Below are 18,146 nucleotides of genomic sequence, written 5' to 3' on the forward strand. Positions count from 1 at the left end.
TTGCTGACTCATGTTTTGTAGGACAACTTCAGAGTGAAATATTAGGAATTATTTTAATTATTACTGGGTTGCCTGATGCTCAGAGGCCGTGGACCTGAAGGGAGGTTAACACAGAGGGAGAGCAGCTGGCTCAGCCTGTGTAAGAAAATTCAAAGGGTGTGACGACCCCCTTGGGGCAGAAGAGTTGTTAAGTGTGTAATGCGCACTTAATTCCGCCCTTAAATTGGGTCAAGAGAGAAAATGTTGCAATATTTGCATCTGTTATTAATCTATTGTTTTTTCCTTCATACATGAACTGAATTTTAAGAATAATAAGGGGTTCTGCCTTGTGAGTAACTATAAAAACTGACACATTGAAATCATATGTTAATTTTGGATTAAAATTTTAGATGACTAAGTAAAGTACACAAGCAGAGTGAAGCCCACAAATTGGATCATTTATATCTACGATTAACCTTTTGTCATCACCGTAAAGAAGAGAAACAGTGGTTCAAGTAGATTTTTTTTTTAATACCTTTCTGAGGGTGTCTGTTTTAGACTAATAGCAAAAACTACATTTCTTTCGCTCATCAGTTAATGTCAGAGAAGGACTCTAGGAGAAACCAGCAGAGAACTAAAGTTGTACTTTAGAGGATTACAGAAATGTAATGCTTTCATCCTGGAAAAGAGCTTCATAATCATCCACTCCAGCTCGCTGCTTTCCTGGAAAGGAAAGGAGTCCTTTACGCTGTGCCTCGATCACAGAGCTAGTTATTGGTATCTACTTGAGAGGCAGTGTGCCGCAGTGGTTACGCGCGTGTCCTCTGGACTCTGCCTGCCCAGAGTCGGAGGCTGGCCTTGCCACATGCTATCTTTGTGTTCCTGGACACGTTGCTGTCCCCTGTTTGTCTCAGATTCCTCATCAGGAAGCATGTGACCTACCTGATAGGTTTCTGTGACATAGGACATGTGAAGTACACAGAATGGTGCTTACCTCACAGTGTCGCAGGTGTGTTCTTGCTGTTACTGCTGATTCTAACACTTTGACAGGGTAGTTCAAGAAGTTTGTGGAAAATGGGATTTTAAAAGACAAATTTATTTTGGTACAAAACATTCTGAAATCTATGTATAGTTTTTTTCATAATATTTTCTTCCACAAACTTTTGATCTATTAATTTCAAAAACATGTTTAAAAAAGATTTATGTATTTTTTTGAAAAGCAGAATTAGAGAAAAGGAAGGGCAGAAAGAGAGGTCTTCAATCTGCTGGTTCACTTCCCAGACGGCAGCAAAGGAAGGTGCTGAGCCAGGCAGAAGCTAGGAGCCTGGAACTCCATTTGGGTCTCCCTGTTGGGTGGCAGGGGCCCAAACACGTGGGCCATCTTCTGCTGCTTTCCCAGGCAAATTAGCTGCAAGCTGAAGCAGAAGGGGACCAGCAGGGACTCAAACTGATGCTCTTAGGGGACGCTGGCATTGCAGCTGGTGGCTTAACCTACTGTGTCAGAACAGCAGCCCTGAATTTGAAAATTTTTTGCACTAAAATACATTTATGTTTTAATTCTGTTTTTACATATTTTTAAAGTACCCTGCATTTTCTCCTATTTTAGCATCTCTGAAACTTCAGGGGATCTAACGATCAATGGCATCTTCCAGTTGCTGTCAGGTGGCTCTCAGGTGTCAATAAACAGGTTTAGTTAAAGCTGTATTCACTGTCTTCGTTTTAGTGGAAGCAGAGACACATTATCAGACTTTATGCGCTGGATTTAATTGCTGTCTGAAGTAACTTCAAAAAGATTTTATTATGAGTTGATATTGAAACAATTAGTTATTGAATATAGAGAAAAAGACAGCAACAAAGAGGTATAAATTTGGTGCTAGTGAAGTAAATAATTGTTATTGGACACATCATAGTTTCAATTACTTTTTTCTAAAAGCAACAACCAAATGCTTTCTGGGATCCAAAACTGAAAACAACCAAATGATGAAGTCTTGTTTTGTAATGAGATGTATACGAGTTAGTTGCCATTTAAAATGTTAAGCAATGTGTTGAAGGCAGGAAGAATTGCTAAATTTTTCTTGGATAGCTTGAAAAAAACCAAAACAATGGTAGGCTGATGTGATTTATTCAAAGTATAAATTCATAATTAAAAGCATTTCATACTCCATTAAAAGTTTGTTTCATGATTGATGGAATCTCATATTTGATGAAATTTAGTATTATGTTTCCTCAGGGACTTTAATATTTTTTTCTGGTTCACTGTCAGGCACTAACGTAGTACAAAGATGTTTGTTTCACAAAGCAGTAAATAGATGAATGAATATCTTGGCTTCTGATCTGTTGTAATTCCCATTGCATTATTCTTTACTGTGCCAGTTTTTTTCTATTGGTTAATAAATAAATAGTAACTGTATATACAAATTAGGTAATTATGGAAGTTGGTTAATTACAAATATCCAAAGCATATTTTGTAAAAATTTTTTTAGAATGCTTGGAAATTTGAGACTTTCTCTAAATGTAGGAGAAAAATTACAACAAATCCATCCCTTTCAGAGAACAAGAACAAATTTGGCTAAGTAGTTGTGACATAGTTATTTTTAGGAATGCACATGACCTTGAAAGAATTGTCTTATAATGATAAATGCCTGTGTTTTTAAATACTCTAGAAAATATGCATATTTTATTTCTTAGGAGTGTATCCTCACTTACTTTGTCTTGATTTTTTTGTGTGAATTACAGCAGCACATACCCAGAATTTTAATTTTAAAGGTTGATTTTAGAAATTTGTCCTGGGAGCTGGCATTCTGGCAGAGCAGGTTAAGCCGGCACCTGCAACACTGGCACCCCGTTTATGCACTGTTTCCAGTAACGGTTCCTACCCTTTTTTTTTTTCTTAAAGATTTTATTTATTAGAGAGGTAGAGTTACAGACAGAAAGTTCTTCCATCTGCTGGTTCACTCCCCAGATGGCCGCGATGGCCGGAGCTGAGCTGATTTGATGCCAGAGTCATGAGTTTCTTCCTGGTCACTCACACAGGTGCAGGGGCCCTGGCACTTGGGCCATCTTCTGCTGCTTTTCCAGGCCATAGCAGAGAGCTGGATTTGAAGATGAGCCGCTGGGACACGAACTGGAGCCCAAATAGGACTCCGGTGCCACAGGTGGAGGCTTAACCCACAACACAACAGCGCTGGTCCCTGGTTACAACACTTCTGATCCAGCCCTCTGCTAATGTGCCTGGGAAAGCAGCAGAGAATGGCCCAAGTGCTTGGGCCCCTGCCATCCACATGGGAGACCTGGAAGAAGCTCCTGGTTCTTGATTTTGGCCTGGCTCAGCCCCAGCCATCATAGCCATTTGGGGAATAAGCCAGTAGACGGATCTTTCTAACTCTGTCTTTCAAAAAAAAAAAAAAATCTTAAAACAAAAAATTTACTTGTCCTATAAAAGACCCCCTTTACCTGTGTTTGTTATGCTGTATTTGCAGAGCAGTTTAGCTACAGATTCTCAAAAGTTTTGCTTCTAGTGGGAGGCAAACAGCTGAGATTCTTTCAGTGTTTGGTAATGTGCCAGTAGTTGTCACCACATTTTGATTTAACTGGAAGTTTGTGAAATTTTGATCCTTCATTTAATGCTTAACAGCATAATTTATTTTTAAAAGGCAAATTTGGAGAAATGTCTAATTCTAATTATTGTGTTCTAATGCTCATGTTTACACCTCACTATTGGAGTCTCAGACTTTGTAATTTGGATAATACCTGCAAACATTCTCATTATTTAATGCTGCAAAATAACTAAGATTAATTTTGCATGATCTTGGGATCAGAACTAGTTCTCATCCATTAGCATTTACTATTTTTTTTTTTTAAGTTATCTGGCCCACTTATAGTTTCCCCTGGCTGATGGCAAATTCCGATTTTGTTGAGCAAATTTGGTTCTTAAATGAGAGACAAAGACTGAGCTGACAAAAGCTGCTTGGGGTGAAGGGTGAGGGGTAAGGTGACATAAGTATTGGAACCTCTCGTTCCCAAGAAGCAAGGTTTACCTGAGATTTAGTAGCCATATCTTTTATTTTGCTACATTGGCAGATCATTGTAACCATGGACTCTGAAAATATTTTCCTTTACATTGCAAGTAAATGTTTTATTTCTGAAGCAGCTAAGATTTCTTTAGCAGTTGCTTGATTTTTGTGTTTTGGGGCCTTTTTCTTCCAGGATAGTTTCATCATATGATTTAAAAGATTCCTGCAAGTTCTTTTCCCATGCTACAGCCAAAGTGATCTCCTAAAGACACATCTGGCCATGTCATTGCCCCCTTCAGTAACTCCCCTTTATCTCGCTTGCTCTCTCTCTCTCTCAAGATTTATTTATTTATTTATTTGAAAGGCAGAGTTATCAAAAGAGAGAGAGAAGGAGAGACAGAGAGAGAAATCTTCTATTTCCTGGTTCAGTCCTCAAATGGCCGTAACATCAGGGGCTGGGCCAGGCTGAAGCTGGGAGCCAGGAGCTTCTTCATGGTCTCTCATGACGGTGCAGGGGCTCAAACACCTGGGCCATCTGCCGCTGCTTTCCCAGGCACATTAGCAGGGAGCTGGATCAGAAGTGCAGCAACTGGGACCATGAACCGGCGGTGCCCCTGTGGGATGCAGGTGCTGCAGATTGGTGCCTTTATCTGCCATGCCACAGCACCAGCCCCGCTTCATCTCTTTAGAGTGAATGAATTACGGACACTTCATTATCTGGCTCCTGCATCCATCGCCCGTTGCCTTACCACCTGGCTCTTTTTTCTGTTTCATCCTCCTTCCTGCTGTATCATCCAGGTTGTTACTGATGTTCCAGCAAGGCTAAACTACTTGTAATTTCTTGGCTTTTGATCATTGTCCCTGTTCAGCCCTTTGCTATTGTCTTTCTGGAACAGTGTCCTTCAACGCCTAACTCCTGCTTATTCTTCAGGTTTCTCCCTGACAGTGTTTTCCACTGAACCTATAGAACCTTCCCTGATACCTCCCTCTCTTTCAAATTTGTTGTTGCCCTCCTCCTTTGAGCTCCTGTAGCTCTCGTACCCCTTTTGCTGGGTTATCTGAGCTACTAAATGTAAGCTGTTTAAGAACCAGACTTGTTTCAATATTATTTACAGCTTTCTTAGAACCTTGTGGAATTTGGCACATAAAAATTACCCAAGAATACTTTGCTGGTTGAATGACTAGCAAGTGTTCAGTGAATAGGTATTTCATTGATGCAGATGTCCAAACAGCATACCCCTTATGGATGACTTTACATCTTTTTCCTGCTTTAGCAGAAGATATCTCTCCAACTGCTGCTATTATATTCTCTCTCTAAAAACAAATTAAGGGACTTCCCTCTCCCCCTGTTTTAATCTCTCAGGAATATAAACAGTTACCTTTAAGAATCTTAGGAAGAGAATCTTGATTCTTGGTAAATGCTAAAGGCACTGTGGGCATGTTGTTCTTATGTGATGCTGTTTTTGAAGTGTCTCTTATATACTGCCTTTTTAAATATGTAATTATTTCATGATTGTCATATGCTGTTTAAGTTAAAAACCTGTTGTGCTCTCTTGAATAAGTAGGTAAAGTAATTTAAAACACTCTATAACTTGGTAATGCAAATAACGGGTGATCAGTTAATTGAATAACTAGGCCTGTTTTAAATTATTCTGTCTTATCTTGGACCTGGAGTATTTATGTTGGCAAGTACCCTTTGAAAAATCAAGCCAGAGCACAGTGTCGTCATACACATAAATGTACAAAGTAATTAGTGAACAGTTGGCTCCAGGAGAGAGTCAATAGGACCAGGCACCAACACATAGGATTCTGGCTGGGAGTGTCTGGCTAGGGTGTGGTGAAGTGTTTTGCACTTTTCACCTCTCAGTTGGTGCTCATAGAATAAGAATTTAAATGAAGAAACTGCCTTTCTGCAAACAGGGTTGTCCTTAGGCAAGCTCTTGGCTCTCTCTGGTTGTTCTTATTTTCTGTGTCAAGGACAGTAGAGCAACTCGCAGTGGTCATTCTCTTTAACTTTGAATGCCTCTGCGGGAGTGAAAATTAGAATCTACTTTTGTTGCTTGCTTCAGGGAGAAAGGCTGGAATTAGACTATACCCTAAGACGTGTGAGTTCCATGTGTGCACACACACACGTACACACCAGTTTTGTTTTGTTTTTTAATTTGAGAGGGAGAGAGACCGAACATGTACCCCCAGCCTCCCATCCATCGGTTCACTCCCCAAATTAAAGGTCACGATTGGGCTGGTCTGAAGCCTGGGGGCTGGGGTTGTAATCATAATCCCACGTGGGTGGCAGGAACTCAGCAGTTGAGCCAACACCTGCTGCCTCCCAAGGGTCTGCATTAGCAGGAAGTTGAAATCAGGTGCTGGAGCCAGGAGACAAATCCAGGCATTCCAGTGTGGGGCATGGATATCCTAACCCAAACAACCACCCCATATCCTTTATTATTTTTTAAAAAAGTTATTCATTTATTTGAAAGGCAGAGTTACAGAGAGGCAGAGAGACAGAACTCTTCCCCACTGGTTCACTTCCCAGATGGCCACAACGGCTAGAGCTGCACTGATCTGAGGCCAGGAGCCAGGAGCTTCTTTCGGGCCTCCTATATAGGTGCAGGGGCCCAAGCACTTGGGCCATCTTCTGTTTTTCCAGGCCATAGCAGAGAGCTGGATTGGAAGTGGAGCAGCTGGGACTAGAACTGGCACCCATATGGGATGCTGGCACTGCAGGCAGCAGCTTTACCCACTACCCACAGCGCTAGCCCCCTTTTATTGTTATTATTTTAATTTTAAAGCTGTTTTCAGAAGGCCAATCTAACTAATAGTGTGAATGTGACTTAAATTTTTTACCTGCCTTTCTCCCACCTCCTGGAGTAAAGTTCTGATTCTTAAGCCTGATTCTGTCATTTCTGTATTCTTTAAAGACAGTGATTGTAGTTGCTTCTGTCTGAGTCTAGAGCTCTTTTTTGATTGCCAGGAGGGTTTCTGATAGTTTTTGATCTGCTGATTCCCCTTTCGTATAAGGTAGACGGATGAAGTTCACATGAAGCTCATTCTTCTCACACATTAGAATTTTAATTCTGCTGCTTCACAAAATCCAACTGCAAATCACAGCTAAGAAGGGAAGTTTGTTTATAATTCCTTCTGAGTCAAGAATGAATATTTTCCTGAAATCTTTTATCTCACTTTTTACTTGATTCTGAACTTTTATCAATATCCTTTACTGAAAACCCAAGGCCTTGTCCCTCACAGATTGTTCCTGGAATCCTAGTAGGGTTTTTTTTTTTTTTTTTTTTTTAATTTTTTGACAGGCAGAGTTAGACAGTGAGAGAGAGAGAGACAGAGAGAAAGGTCTTCCTTTCGTTGGTTCACTCCCCAATGGCCATTAGGGCCGGCACTGCACCAATCCGAAGCCAGGAGGCAGGTGCTTCCTCCTGGTCTCCCATGCGGGTTCAGGGCCCAAGCACTTGGGCCATACTCTGCTGCCCTCCTAGGCCACAGCAGAGAGCTGGACTGGAAGAAGAGCAACCGGGACTAAACCCGGGGTGCAGAGGATTAGCCAAGTGAGCTGCGGTGCTGGCCAAGGAATCTTAGTAAAACGGCTAGGATTTTCCCTCCCTCAGATTTCAAATTTCCTGTCTAACTACTTGGGGAAAAAAACACACCATCATAAATGTAGGTTAGTCCCACTACGGCATGTTTTTCAGTATATTAATGCTTTTGCTTATGTATATCTGAAATTCTCAGTTGCCTCTCAGCAGTGGACCATTTGATCAGAAGATACATTGCCAGGGTGAGGACCCTGAGCAACTCAGAATCTCCTTTTCGGTTATCAGTTTTGCTCCTCAGACCTTTTAGTCCTAAGAAGTTGCCACATAGGTGGTAAAAGGGTTTGTGGAATTTGAGTTCTGCTGTCTGACCTCTTTATTCACTAGGACAAATTGTTTTTAACTCTGTTCTAATTCAGTCAATATGGATTTCAGCTGGAGTGTGTCCCCTAAAGGAGTTTTCCTTTTGTTCCAAGTGAGAGGAATCTTTATATATCTGTTTAAAATCTGAAGGCCCTTGGCCGGCACCGTGACTCACTTGGCTAATCCTCCGCCTGTGGCACGGCACCCCGGGTTCTAGTCCCAGTTGCTCCTCTTCCAGTCCAGCTCTCTGCAGTAGCCTGGGAGGGTAGTGGAGGATGGCCCATAGTGCTTGGGTCCCTGCACCGGCATGGGAGACCCGGAAGAAGCTCCTAGCTTCAGATCGGTGCAGCGCTGATTCACTAGGGGAGTGAACCAACGGGAGGAGGACCTTTCTCTCTGTCTCTCTCTCTCTCATGTCTGTAACTCTACCTGTAAAAAAAAAAATTTATCAGAAGGCCCTCAGAAATTAGTCTTAGAGACTTTCAGTTGAATTTTTTGTATTTTGGCTGTCATATTCCAGAGATGACTACCTAAGCTTACCTTCAAGATGTTATGGTCTCATAACATAGATACACATGGACAGAATGCTTAATGTGCTGAGATGCTGAGGTTGATGTGGGAACAGTTTCCAAATTCTCTTTGGCTTTCATATCTACAGCTCAGTATTTCTTTCTGTGCTATCCTTCTATAAAGCAATAATCCATTTGACTTGTATCTTGTTCAGATTTCTTTCTGAGATTCATAGGACTTCTTTCATGATTTTCCACACTTTCATAAAATATTTGATGTTTATTTCAAATTAACCTTATTGGAAAAATTTAGCTTTAATTTCCTACTGTCAGTAGGTTTTCTTCTCTTGCCTTTTTTTCCTCAGTACCTGTTGGTTCAGTTAGGTAATTGCCCACTTCATGGTTGACAACAGCGGTTTGTCTGTCCTTGGAGAGACTGTGCATAGTTGACTCATGTGATTATTTACAGGAAAATTTTGAGATTCCTGCAAGCCATTTCAAGTCCTTTCCTTCTTTCTGGTAGGGAATCCTCAACATTTTACTTTCTAATCTGGTTTTCCAGTGGAGAGAGTTGAAGGAGACAAATATTAGTTTGGTGCTTACTGTGTGCTTGACAAAAGTGCTGGATACATTTCACATCTAATTCTTTCAGCTTCTTCGGGGTAAGGTGCAAATGAAGGCCAGACTCTCAAAATAGACATTTAACTTGATCATGGTCACACATTTAGTATATAGGGACTGACATTTGAACTACTTGCCTGATTCAAGTCTCCTTCATTTTCACAGATCTTTAGCTTGCAGTTGGAAGTCTATAGAATGGATTATGTGACACAGTTTTCTAGGGATGTTAGGACTCTTGATTGTGAGACAGTCAAGGGCCAGCTCTGTGGCAGAGCAGGCTAGGCCTCCACCTGTGGTGTCAGCATCCCATATGGGCACTGGTTCATGTTCCAGCTGCTCCTCTTCAGATCTAGCTCTCCACTGATGGCCTGGGACAGCAATGGAAGATGGTCACAGTGCATGGGCCCCTGCCACCCATGTGGGAGACCCAGAAGAAGCTCCTGGCTCCTGGCTTTTGATTGGCCCAGCTCTGGCCACTGGGGCCATTTGGGGAATGAGCCAGCAGATGGAAACCTTTTTCTCTGTCCCTCCCTCCCCCACTGTAACTCTACCTCTCAAATAAATAAATAAAATCTTAGAGAGAGAGAATCAATCCACACCAACTATAATGACCACAGGAAGCCCAATCTTAATTTCAGAGGAAAATACAGTCAATTCCATGTATCGAACAGAAGAATTCCGTGGAATCCTGAAAAGCCTGAGTCCATCTGCCTGCCTCTCTGATAGGACCTGTACCACATAAGCAATGGATTCCCTCAAGAAAGAAGAGCTCTGTTATCTAGAAGTTCAAGAATGAGCACCTGATGTCTACTCTAGGGTGGAAGTTTAATGCTCTAAATCTGAAGTTGCAAACTAGCAGTATATGGGTTCATGTAGGCCAGAGAGGCATTTTATATAGTGTTTTAGAAACAATTAAGCTTTCTCAGATTTAAGCTTCTTGGCTTCTCTTAAAGGGTCAAAAAAACATGGAAACACGAGGCCAGATTCCCATATTGTTATACTCACTAGATGGAACTGAGCAATGGCTCCTGGATACCCACTCACGAGCCTACTTTATTCTTTCTCAAAAATTGGCAAGAACCTCTGGGTGTTTGAGGTTGTGACCCTTGTTCTGAGAGGTGCAGATAGCCTTTCATTAAGTGGAGTGCTATTCCAGCTGTAGTTGTAGGTTCTGCTTGAATCTTGGCTGACTTGATTTAATGTTGAGATTTACTCTTTATACACAGTTGTTGCCTCAAAATAGTATTAAGAATAATACTTAGTTGTGGGGAATTACAAAATAAAATAGATTATTTGGGGTAGGCATTTGTCCTAGCTGTTAAGATGCCTGTATCCTATATCAAAGTGCCTAGGTTTGATTCCCATCTTCAGTTCCCAAGTCCAGCCTGCTGCTTACGTAGACCCTAGGAGACAGTAGGTGATGGCTTAAGTAGTTGGTTCCTTGTCATCCACATGGAACAGCTGGCTCTGAACCCAAGTCTAGCCCAAGCCGTCGTGAGCATCTGGGGAGCAGACCAGCAGATGGGAGCTCTCTTGCTGTCTTGCTGTCTGTCTGTCTGTCTCTCCCTGTCTCTCCAGTAGCTAATAATATTATCGAAACAGCCTGGATTTGTGTGTATGTATATGTGGGTGAGTTGGATAATGGTCTTTGATGTTTGTATCTGACAAGATTTTTGCAGGCACTGCAGGTTCATTAGAGCCAGTTGCCCGTTTAAATATATCTTTATGCATTTGGGAATGTGCTTTTTTCCTATTTAATGTATGTGTAGATGAAAAATTATTGCTTCCTATAAAAATGTACCTTTTTTTCCCATAGGGAAGGAGCAACCTATGGTCAGAGATAGAAAAGGTTTTGCATTTTGGCCTCCCACATTTTGATGTTGTAAAAGTGATGTTATGTGGGCTGTGCATAGTGCCCTAGTACTTTATTTATTTTACCAAGCACATCTTTTGTCATTCATTATTTGGTAATAAGTTAGGTAATTTGAGTAGATAAGTGGAGGGGAGGAAAAACTAAAACATCTTGGAGAGAGAGTTGACAGAGGAATGTGCTATGACTAGTTGAAGAAAGGAAATATATTGCCTGCAAGTAGTGCTCTTGGGAAAGCTAATTCTGTTGGCAGGAATAAGAGGTGTAAGGTCTCAAGGAGAAAGAATTAACTTGCCCATCACAGAAATGCGGGGTAGTAGTTTGAGAAAAGAAGAGGTCAGTTCAGACTGAGCAGGGTCACTGCTCTAGTGTTCCTTTACCTTCTCTAGAAAGCTGCCCCGCTGTCTTCACAGACTCCCTCCAGTGAATCAAATGCCCAGAACTGGTGTTGTTCAACAACAAGTTAGGTACTACCCATTGTGATCCTCATTCTTACAAGAGTTGTGGTGGGTGAGTGTTGATGAGAAATAATTTACATCCTTGATACCTCATTATTTCCATATGCAAACATTTTTCTGATTACTGTTACATTTTTCATTTGTATGTTTTTATTTTGTCTTTTTTGCAAAGACTGCAAACACTAGGTCTTAGGCTCTGGTGAATCTTCACAGTCCATGATATAGTGCAGTTAGAAGTAGGATAAATATTTGTAGAATATTTTGATCAGGCAAATTCTTTGTGGGCATGATTTGATATTCTGAGCCTTGTCCTATATTTGTGGTATACCTGTGGCATATAGTATTCCATTACAAATTTTTTTAAATTTCTATAAGGTTGGTAGTAATGTCCCCTCTTTTATTTCTGGTTTTAGAAATATAAGCTAGAGAACTTATAGTGTGTTGATTATCTATTGTTTCTCTATCATCTGTTTATTTATATTCTAATTTTTATTGTTTTCTTTCTGCTTGCTTGGCTTTAGTTTGCTGTTCTTTTTCTAGTTACATGTGGTGGAAGGTTAGGTTTTTGATTTGAGACCTTTCTTCTTTTTAAATATAGTTATTTATACTATAAGTTTCCTGATAAGCATTTTTTTTTTTTAAAGATTGGTTTTATATATTTGAAAGCAAAGTTACAGAGAGAGAGGTGGAGAGAGAGAGGTCTTTCATCGGCTGGTTCACTCCCCAATTGGCTGCGACAGCCAGGGCTGGGCCCCTGAAGCCAGGAGCCAGGAGTTTCTTCTAGGTCTCCCACATGGGTATAGAGGGCCTAAGCACTTGGGCTATCCTTCACTGCTTCCCCAGTCACATCAGCAGGGATGTAGATTAGAAATGGAGCAGCTGGGACTTAAACCAGTGCCAATATGGGATGCCAGCAGTGCAGGCGGAGGATTAACCCACTCCACCACAATGCTCCCCCTCACACTGTAAGCATTCTTTTTGCTATTCCCTATGTGAATGTACTTCAAAAAGTACATTAAAAAAACTGGAATTAAAAGACGTTTGTCTCGGTGAAAAAAAAGTTGAATCTATGCATAGTTTTTTATAATATGCTATTTCCATGAACTTTTTGAAGTGTTCTCATAAGCTTTGACACAGTATAGGTTTTTTTTTTTTTTTTTTAAGATTTATTTATTTATTTGAAAGGCAGAGTTACACAGAGAGATAAAGAGGAAGAGACAGAGAGAGATCTTCTGTCCTCTGGTTCACTCCCCAGATGGCCACAATGGCCAGAGCTGAGCTGGTCCAAAGTCAGGAGCCAGGAGCTTCTTTCCAGTCTCCCACATGGGTTCAGGGGTCCAAGCACCTGGACCATCATTCACTGCTTCCCCAGTTGCAGGGAGCTGGATTGGAAGTGGAACAGCTGGGACTCAAACTGGCGCCCTTATGGGTTGCTGGCACTGCAGGCTGCGGCTTTACCTGCTACACCACAGCACCAGCCCCGACACATCATAGTTTTGTTTTTCTTTAGCTCAGTGTGTTTGTATTTTCATTGTCATTTCTTCTTTAGCTCATTGATTATTTAGGGGTATGTTGAATTAATATATACTTGTAATTTCTCATATATTCTTTTGTTATTGTTTTCTAATTTCATCCCACTGTGATTGAAGAAGCCAGATTACTTTCTGTGATTTCAATTCTTTCAACGTTATCGAAGATGTATTTTATGGCCTAACATCTTAGAAAATGTATGTATTTGAGAATGTATACATTTTTTAAAAGATTTATTTATTTATTTGAAAGTCAGAATTACACACAGAGAGAAGGAAAGGCAGAGAGAGAGAGAGGTTCACTCCCCAGCCGGCTGCAATGGTCAGAGCTGTGCCAATCCAAAGCCAGGAGCCAGGAGCCTTGAGCCTCCTCCAGGTCTCCCATGCAGGTGCAGGGGCCCAAGGACCTGGGCCATCCTCCACTGCTTTGCCAATCCACAGCAGAGAGCTGAATTGGAAGTGGAGCAGCCGGGTCTCGAACTGGCACCCATATGGGATGCCAGCACTGCAGGCAGCAGTCTCACCCTCTATGCCGCAGCGCTGGCCCCGAGAGAATGTATGATTTATTTGACTGTTGTTAGGTAGAGTAGGTTCTCCTGTCAGTTCTGTTGGTTTTTCCTTCATGTAATTTGAGGCTCTCTTGTTGGGTTCCAAAGAATGCCTAAATGAGATTCCATAGAAAATGTCTTGAATGTCCAAATCAACAAAGCCTCCCAGTCGTTGCTATTGTGTTCTGTGTTCATATCGGCTGGCTTTCAATACTGAGCCAGGGAGTTTATTTCTCTGCCTGAATTCTCACTTCCTTCTTGTGCAGAGTTGCAAGATCATTCTAAGGTAAGAGTTTAGAATCTTCTCAGGTCTTTCCTGAGCATGTACATGGGCTTGACCATGCGCACAAGTCTACCTATTTGTCACTCTCTTAATACCCAGGTGTATGTTAGAGCTTTCTAAGTCCCTCTCTATATCTCATTTCCCTTTTTTCCTTTTAAACTTTTTAGTTTGCTCTGTTACTTTCCATCTTAGCCAGCAGCAAGATGAATCAATCAATTGTTTTTGACCTAGGTTTTTCACTAGACAACTGAGTTAGGTCATGTAAAGGCAGCTGTAAATGTAGGCTTTTTCAGGGAACCATCAGACTGGACATATAATGACAGTTTTCTGAGACTGAAGCTTTTAAAGGAGCTCCAAACCCATACTACTCCCTCCAGTGGCTGCCTAGCCACTAGTTTTCATCCGGATTGCAGACTTTCCATTTTCAAGGTTTACAGAGCTGGAAAAAAAGTGACAGAAATGGTGCAAGTTAAAATACCACAGACCTTGGTATTCTTACCAAGAGTTAGGCATTTCTCTTGAATAAATACTTCCTGTATGATTTGCAAGTTTTTGGTCAACTTTCAAAGTTCTGAAAAGTTTGGTTCTGACACTTCACAGTTTTGCAGTTGCCTTTTAGTAGGGGGAATTCTCATGTGTCTGTAAACCACCATTTTTGCTGATGTTCACCTATGGAATAGCATGGACCCTGGAACCAAGTTTCTTTTCAACTCAGTATCTTTTGGTTTAGGGCTGACCAACTGATCAAGAAATCGAAACTTTTATTTCCTTGTCTCAAAGCATATTAGTATCTGTGTCTCAGAATTATTGTGGAGATTCTGATAATACATTTAACAATGAAATAGATAAAAACTAACATCTAAATCACTCTCAAATGGAAAGGATACATAAAGAATTTAAGTGGTTAAAAAGGGAAAAAAAAGATGATATCATCTAGGCTTATTTTTGTTTCTGGAAGCAGAGCTACTCTGGGTGTTTTGGGGAATAAGGATTTAGAAAATGTGGAAAGAGCTAGAGAAGTCAGTCAGAAGATGAGGGAGGTAATCACTCATCTGCTTGAACAGTAGCGTAAGAGGAGAAGTCAGATCTTACAGGGAGATTTGAGAAGCCAAGTATTTCTAGCCATTGGAATGGGACCATCAAGGTTCTCCCTTTCATGGAGGGATCTGTGGAAAGCTATTGTACTCATGTAGTAGAAGTCTGAGAGACCTGGGGTTGCTATTGACAAGCCCCGCAGTTGGGAATACAAGTTGGATATATTGAACAAGAACAAGTTGGGACCTATAGGTATGTCTGCATTTTTTTTTTTTTTTTTTTTTTGACGATGACAGTTTTCCACCAATAAAGATTGTTGATTTACTTCTGACGTTCACTTCTGTAACAAGTTCCTCTCCGGCCAAACTACTAGCAGTCAGATGGAAAAGGGATTCCAGTTTAAGCAAGGTGATGTGGCATAATCCACCATGTATGACTCTGCAGGGGATTAGCTCTTTAATTTGGGATTTGACTTATTTGGAAAGTGACAAGCTACCAGTAGGTAAGAACGTTTTATAGATTGTGTCGCATAGTTAAGGAAGAGTTCTGATATGGTAAAACTAAAAGCATTTCTTCAAAAGGGATTCGTGTATTGAAGCATTCCTAGAGTGAATGTAATTAAACAGTTATTTTACAAACTTTGCTTTATTTAATAGATGAGTTAGAGATAACATATCAAATTGTTTTTAATAAATTGAACATTTTTCTAATGACAAGTTATAGTATTAAGTGTATGATTATTTCCATGTCTTTTTGGCACATGAAATTTTTTAACTTTTTGACTTTTTTTAAAAAAAAGATTTATTTATTTGAAAGAGTTACAGAGAGAAGTAGAGACAGAGAGAGAGAGGTCATCCATCTGCTGGTTCACTCTTTATATGTCTGTAACAGCTGGAGCTGAGCCAATCGGAAGCCAGGAGCCAGGAGCATCTTCTGGGTTTCCCACTTGGGTGCAAGGACCCAAGGACTTGGGCCATCTTCCACTACTTTCCCAGGTGCATTAGCAGGGAGCTGGATCAGAAGCAGAACAGTAGGGACTCGAACCTGAACCCATATGGTATGTTGGAGCTGCAGGCCAGGGCTTTAACCTGCTGCACCACAGTGTTGGCCCCAAATGTTTGAGTTTTGTTAGGATTGTGTCATCAAAGTCATTGACTGGTGGGGTCTAATATGATGGTGAGACAATGAAGGCCTGTGTGATTCTGCAGTGTTATAGACACAGGTACTTCTGTCTGAACTGGTGAAGGCCCACTGGATCTGAGTTGTCTAGTTGCTGAGTAGAGAGAAGCAGATTTGCTGTATCAGGATCTGCTTGCCATGTGACGGAACTCTAATGATTTGCTCCTAAAAATCAGGACATCATGTCTGCACAATAGCTATAATTAGAGCCACCACTATTGTGTTTGTGATAATCCATGACATTTTCCAGAACCCGTTGCTCATTTGAAATGGGCAGATTATACCACTCATAAATCCCCTCAGCTTCCTCCCCCACCACATGCACCCTTCTACACACACTCTTCCAAGTTATCTTCTTAAGTTTTTGAGAGTTTACATAGATATGCAGTGTTGCTTTGGGTTTATTCTGTAATGGGGAGGGGAACCTTCAGGGATTTCACCTGGCCTGTTTAATATAGGTACACTCACTAGGGGCTCTGCTGATTACTTAGTGTGTCTAACTCTATCATGTATTCAGGAACTAGGGAAGTAGCATGGGGTCGGTTCAGTGAACTACTCAGCCCTCTGTGGGATGGACTGACTCTCATAAATCCACTCTCATGTCACAGTGATGATGTTTGTCTCAAAGGATTAGCATGAACTAAGTGCTAGCTCTAAAAGGATGAGCTATGTCTTTTTCCTCAGCATCCAATTACCTGTTAAATGGTTACATTTACTTCTTTGGAGAAGACCAGGGAAGAGGAATTAAGTTATATATTTGTTATGTTATTGCAGGGTCCTTCCTCCATGATACTGGCTTCTTTATTTTTACTTCAGAGGCTTTGAGTCTGTGAACTGACTCAGGGATAAGAGTCAGGTGAGAGACAGCATCTTAGCATAGAGAATCAAGGGCAGGCATCTGGTCTCCAATCCTGTGTTGTATTTTACTTTAAATAATTAATTTCTATTACATGAATCAAGTTTGCACTTAGTTGGCTGCCCATCTAATTTGGTTCTGAAGTTTCGGGATCAGTCTCTCATTTCTTAAGAGCCATTCCAGTCCAACATTCTAATTAGCACTCAGGCTATGCCTATTGCAAATTACTCTGTTCTTCTTGGTTTTAGAGGCTCAGTGCCATCAATAAGTCTCTATTACTCTGGGTTCTAATCGTTCCCATTGAAATAAGAAAACTCTTTTCAACAGAAGGACATCCAAGTTTTTCCCCCACCTTACACAAGACATTTACTATAGCACTTTCCAAGAAAGCTGGTTCACCCATATGCTATGTATTTCTCAAAGCCAAGTTGAATGGAGTATCCCCTGGGCCCAATTAAGGGACATAGTTAGGGGTGGGTGAGCAGGTTGCAAATGAAGAATTAACAACTACCTTTTTGTTCTAAGTTATTGGATTCCTTCCTCCACATAACACCAAGGAATTTCTGGCATCTCCACTGTTTAGTTTGAGCCACATTTGAGTCCAGGTTTTAGTCAAGCAGTTGAGAAAATGATTTAGAATAATCCTCAGCTGCTTGAATTAGCAATGTGAATCAGAGCTTTCTGATGAGCCTCTAAGCTCAGCTTGATTTAAATTATGATAGTTTTTCTGTAAGTTCACAAAATCTTGCAATTCTTTCTGCATGAAAGTTTACTTGTATGTCTGAAGGCAGTGAGGAATGGAAGCACCCAGTCATTATAGTCTTGAGGAAGATAGCCCTGTTCCTATCAGATAGGGGAGAGCTACCTCTGCTGGTGTAGGAAACTTAGAGGGTTTGGGGGTTTTTGTGTTCTGAATCATCCCAAGTGTCCCTATTTAAATTCAGTGGTCTTGCCCTTTCGTAATCAGTGCTGTCTTCTGCTCTTGACCATGGTGCTGGTACTTTTTTTTTTTTTTAAGATTTCTTTATCTGTTTGAAAGTCAGAGTTACACAAAGAGAGAAGGAGAGACAGAATGAGAGAGAGGTCTTCCATCTGCTGGTTCACTCCCCAATTGGCCGCAATGGCCAGAGCTTCGCCAGTCCAAAGCCAGGAGCCAGGGGCCGCCTCTGAGTCTTCTCACGCGGGTGCAGGGTCCCAAGGACGTAGGCCATTTTCCACTGCTTTCCCAGGCCATAGCAGAGAGCTGGATAGGAAGTCGATCAGCCAGGACTTGAACTGGCGCCCATATGGGATGCCGGCACTGCAGGCGGCAGCTTTACCCACTACGCCACAGCGTCGGCCCCAGCTGGCACTAGACT

At 41.2% G+C, this 18,146-nt stretch overlaps 1 protein-coding gene across 1 annotated transcript in view; it reads left to right on the plus strand.

The window, feature by feature from the left end:
• TTC27 (tetratricopeptide repeat domain 27) overlaps positions 1-18,146 on the plus strand; it is a 213,417-nt gene that overhangs the window by 111,533 nt on the left and 83,738 nt on the right. The window lies entirely within an intron of this gene.

This window comes from Lepus europaeus, chromosome 13 (assembly GCF_033115175.1).
Source record: "Lepus europaeus isolate LE1 chromosome 13, mLepTim1.pri, whole genome shotgun sequence".
Lineage (NCBI taxonomy): Eukaryota > Metazoa > Chordata > Mammalia > Lagomorpha > Leporidae > Lepus > Lepus europaeus.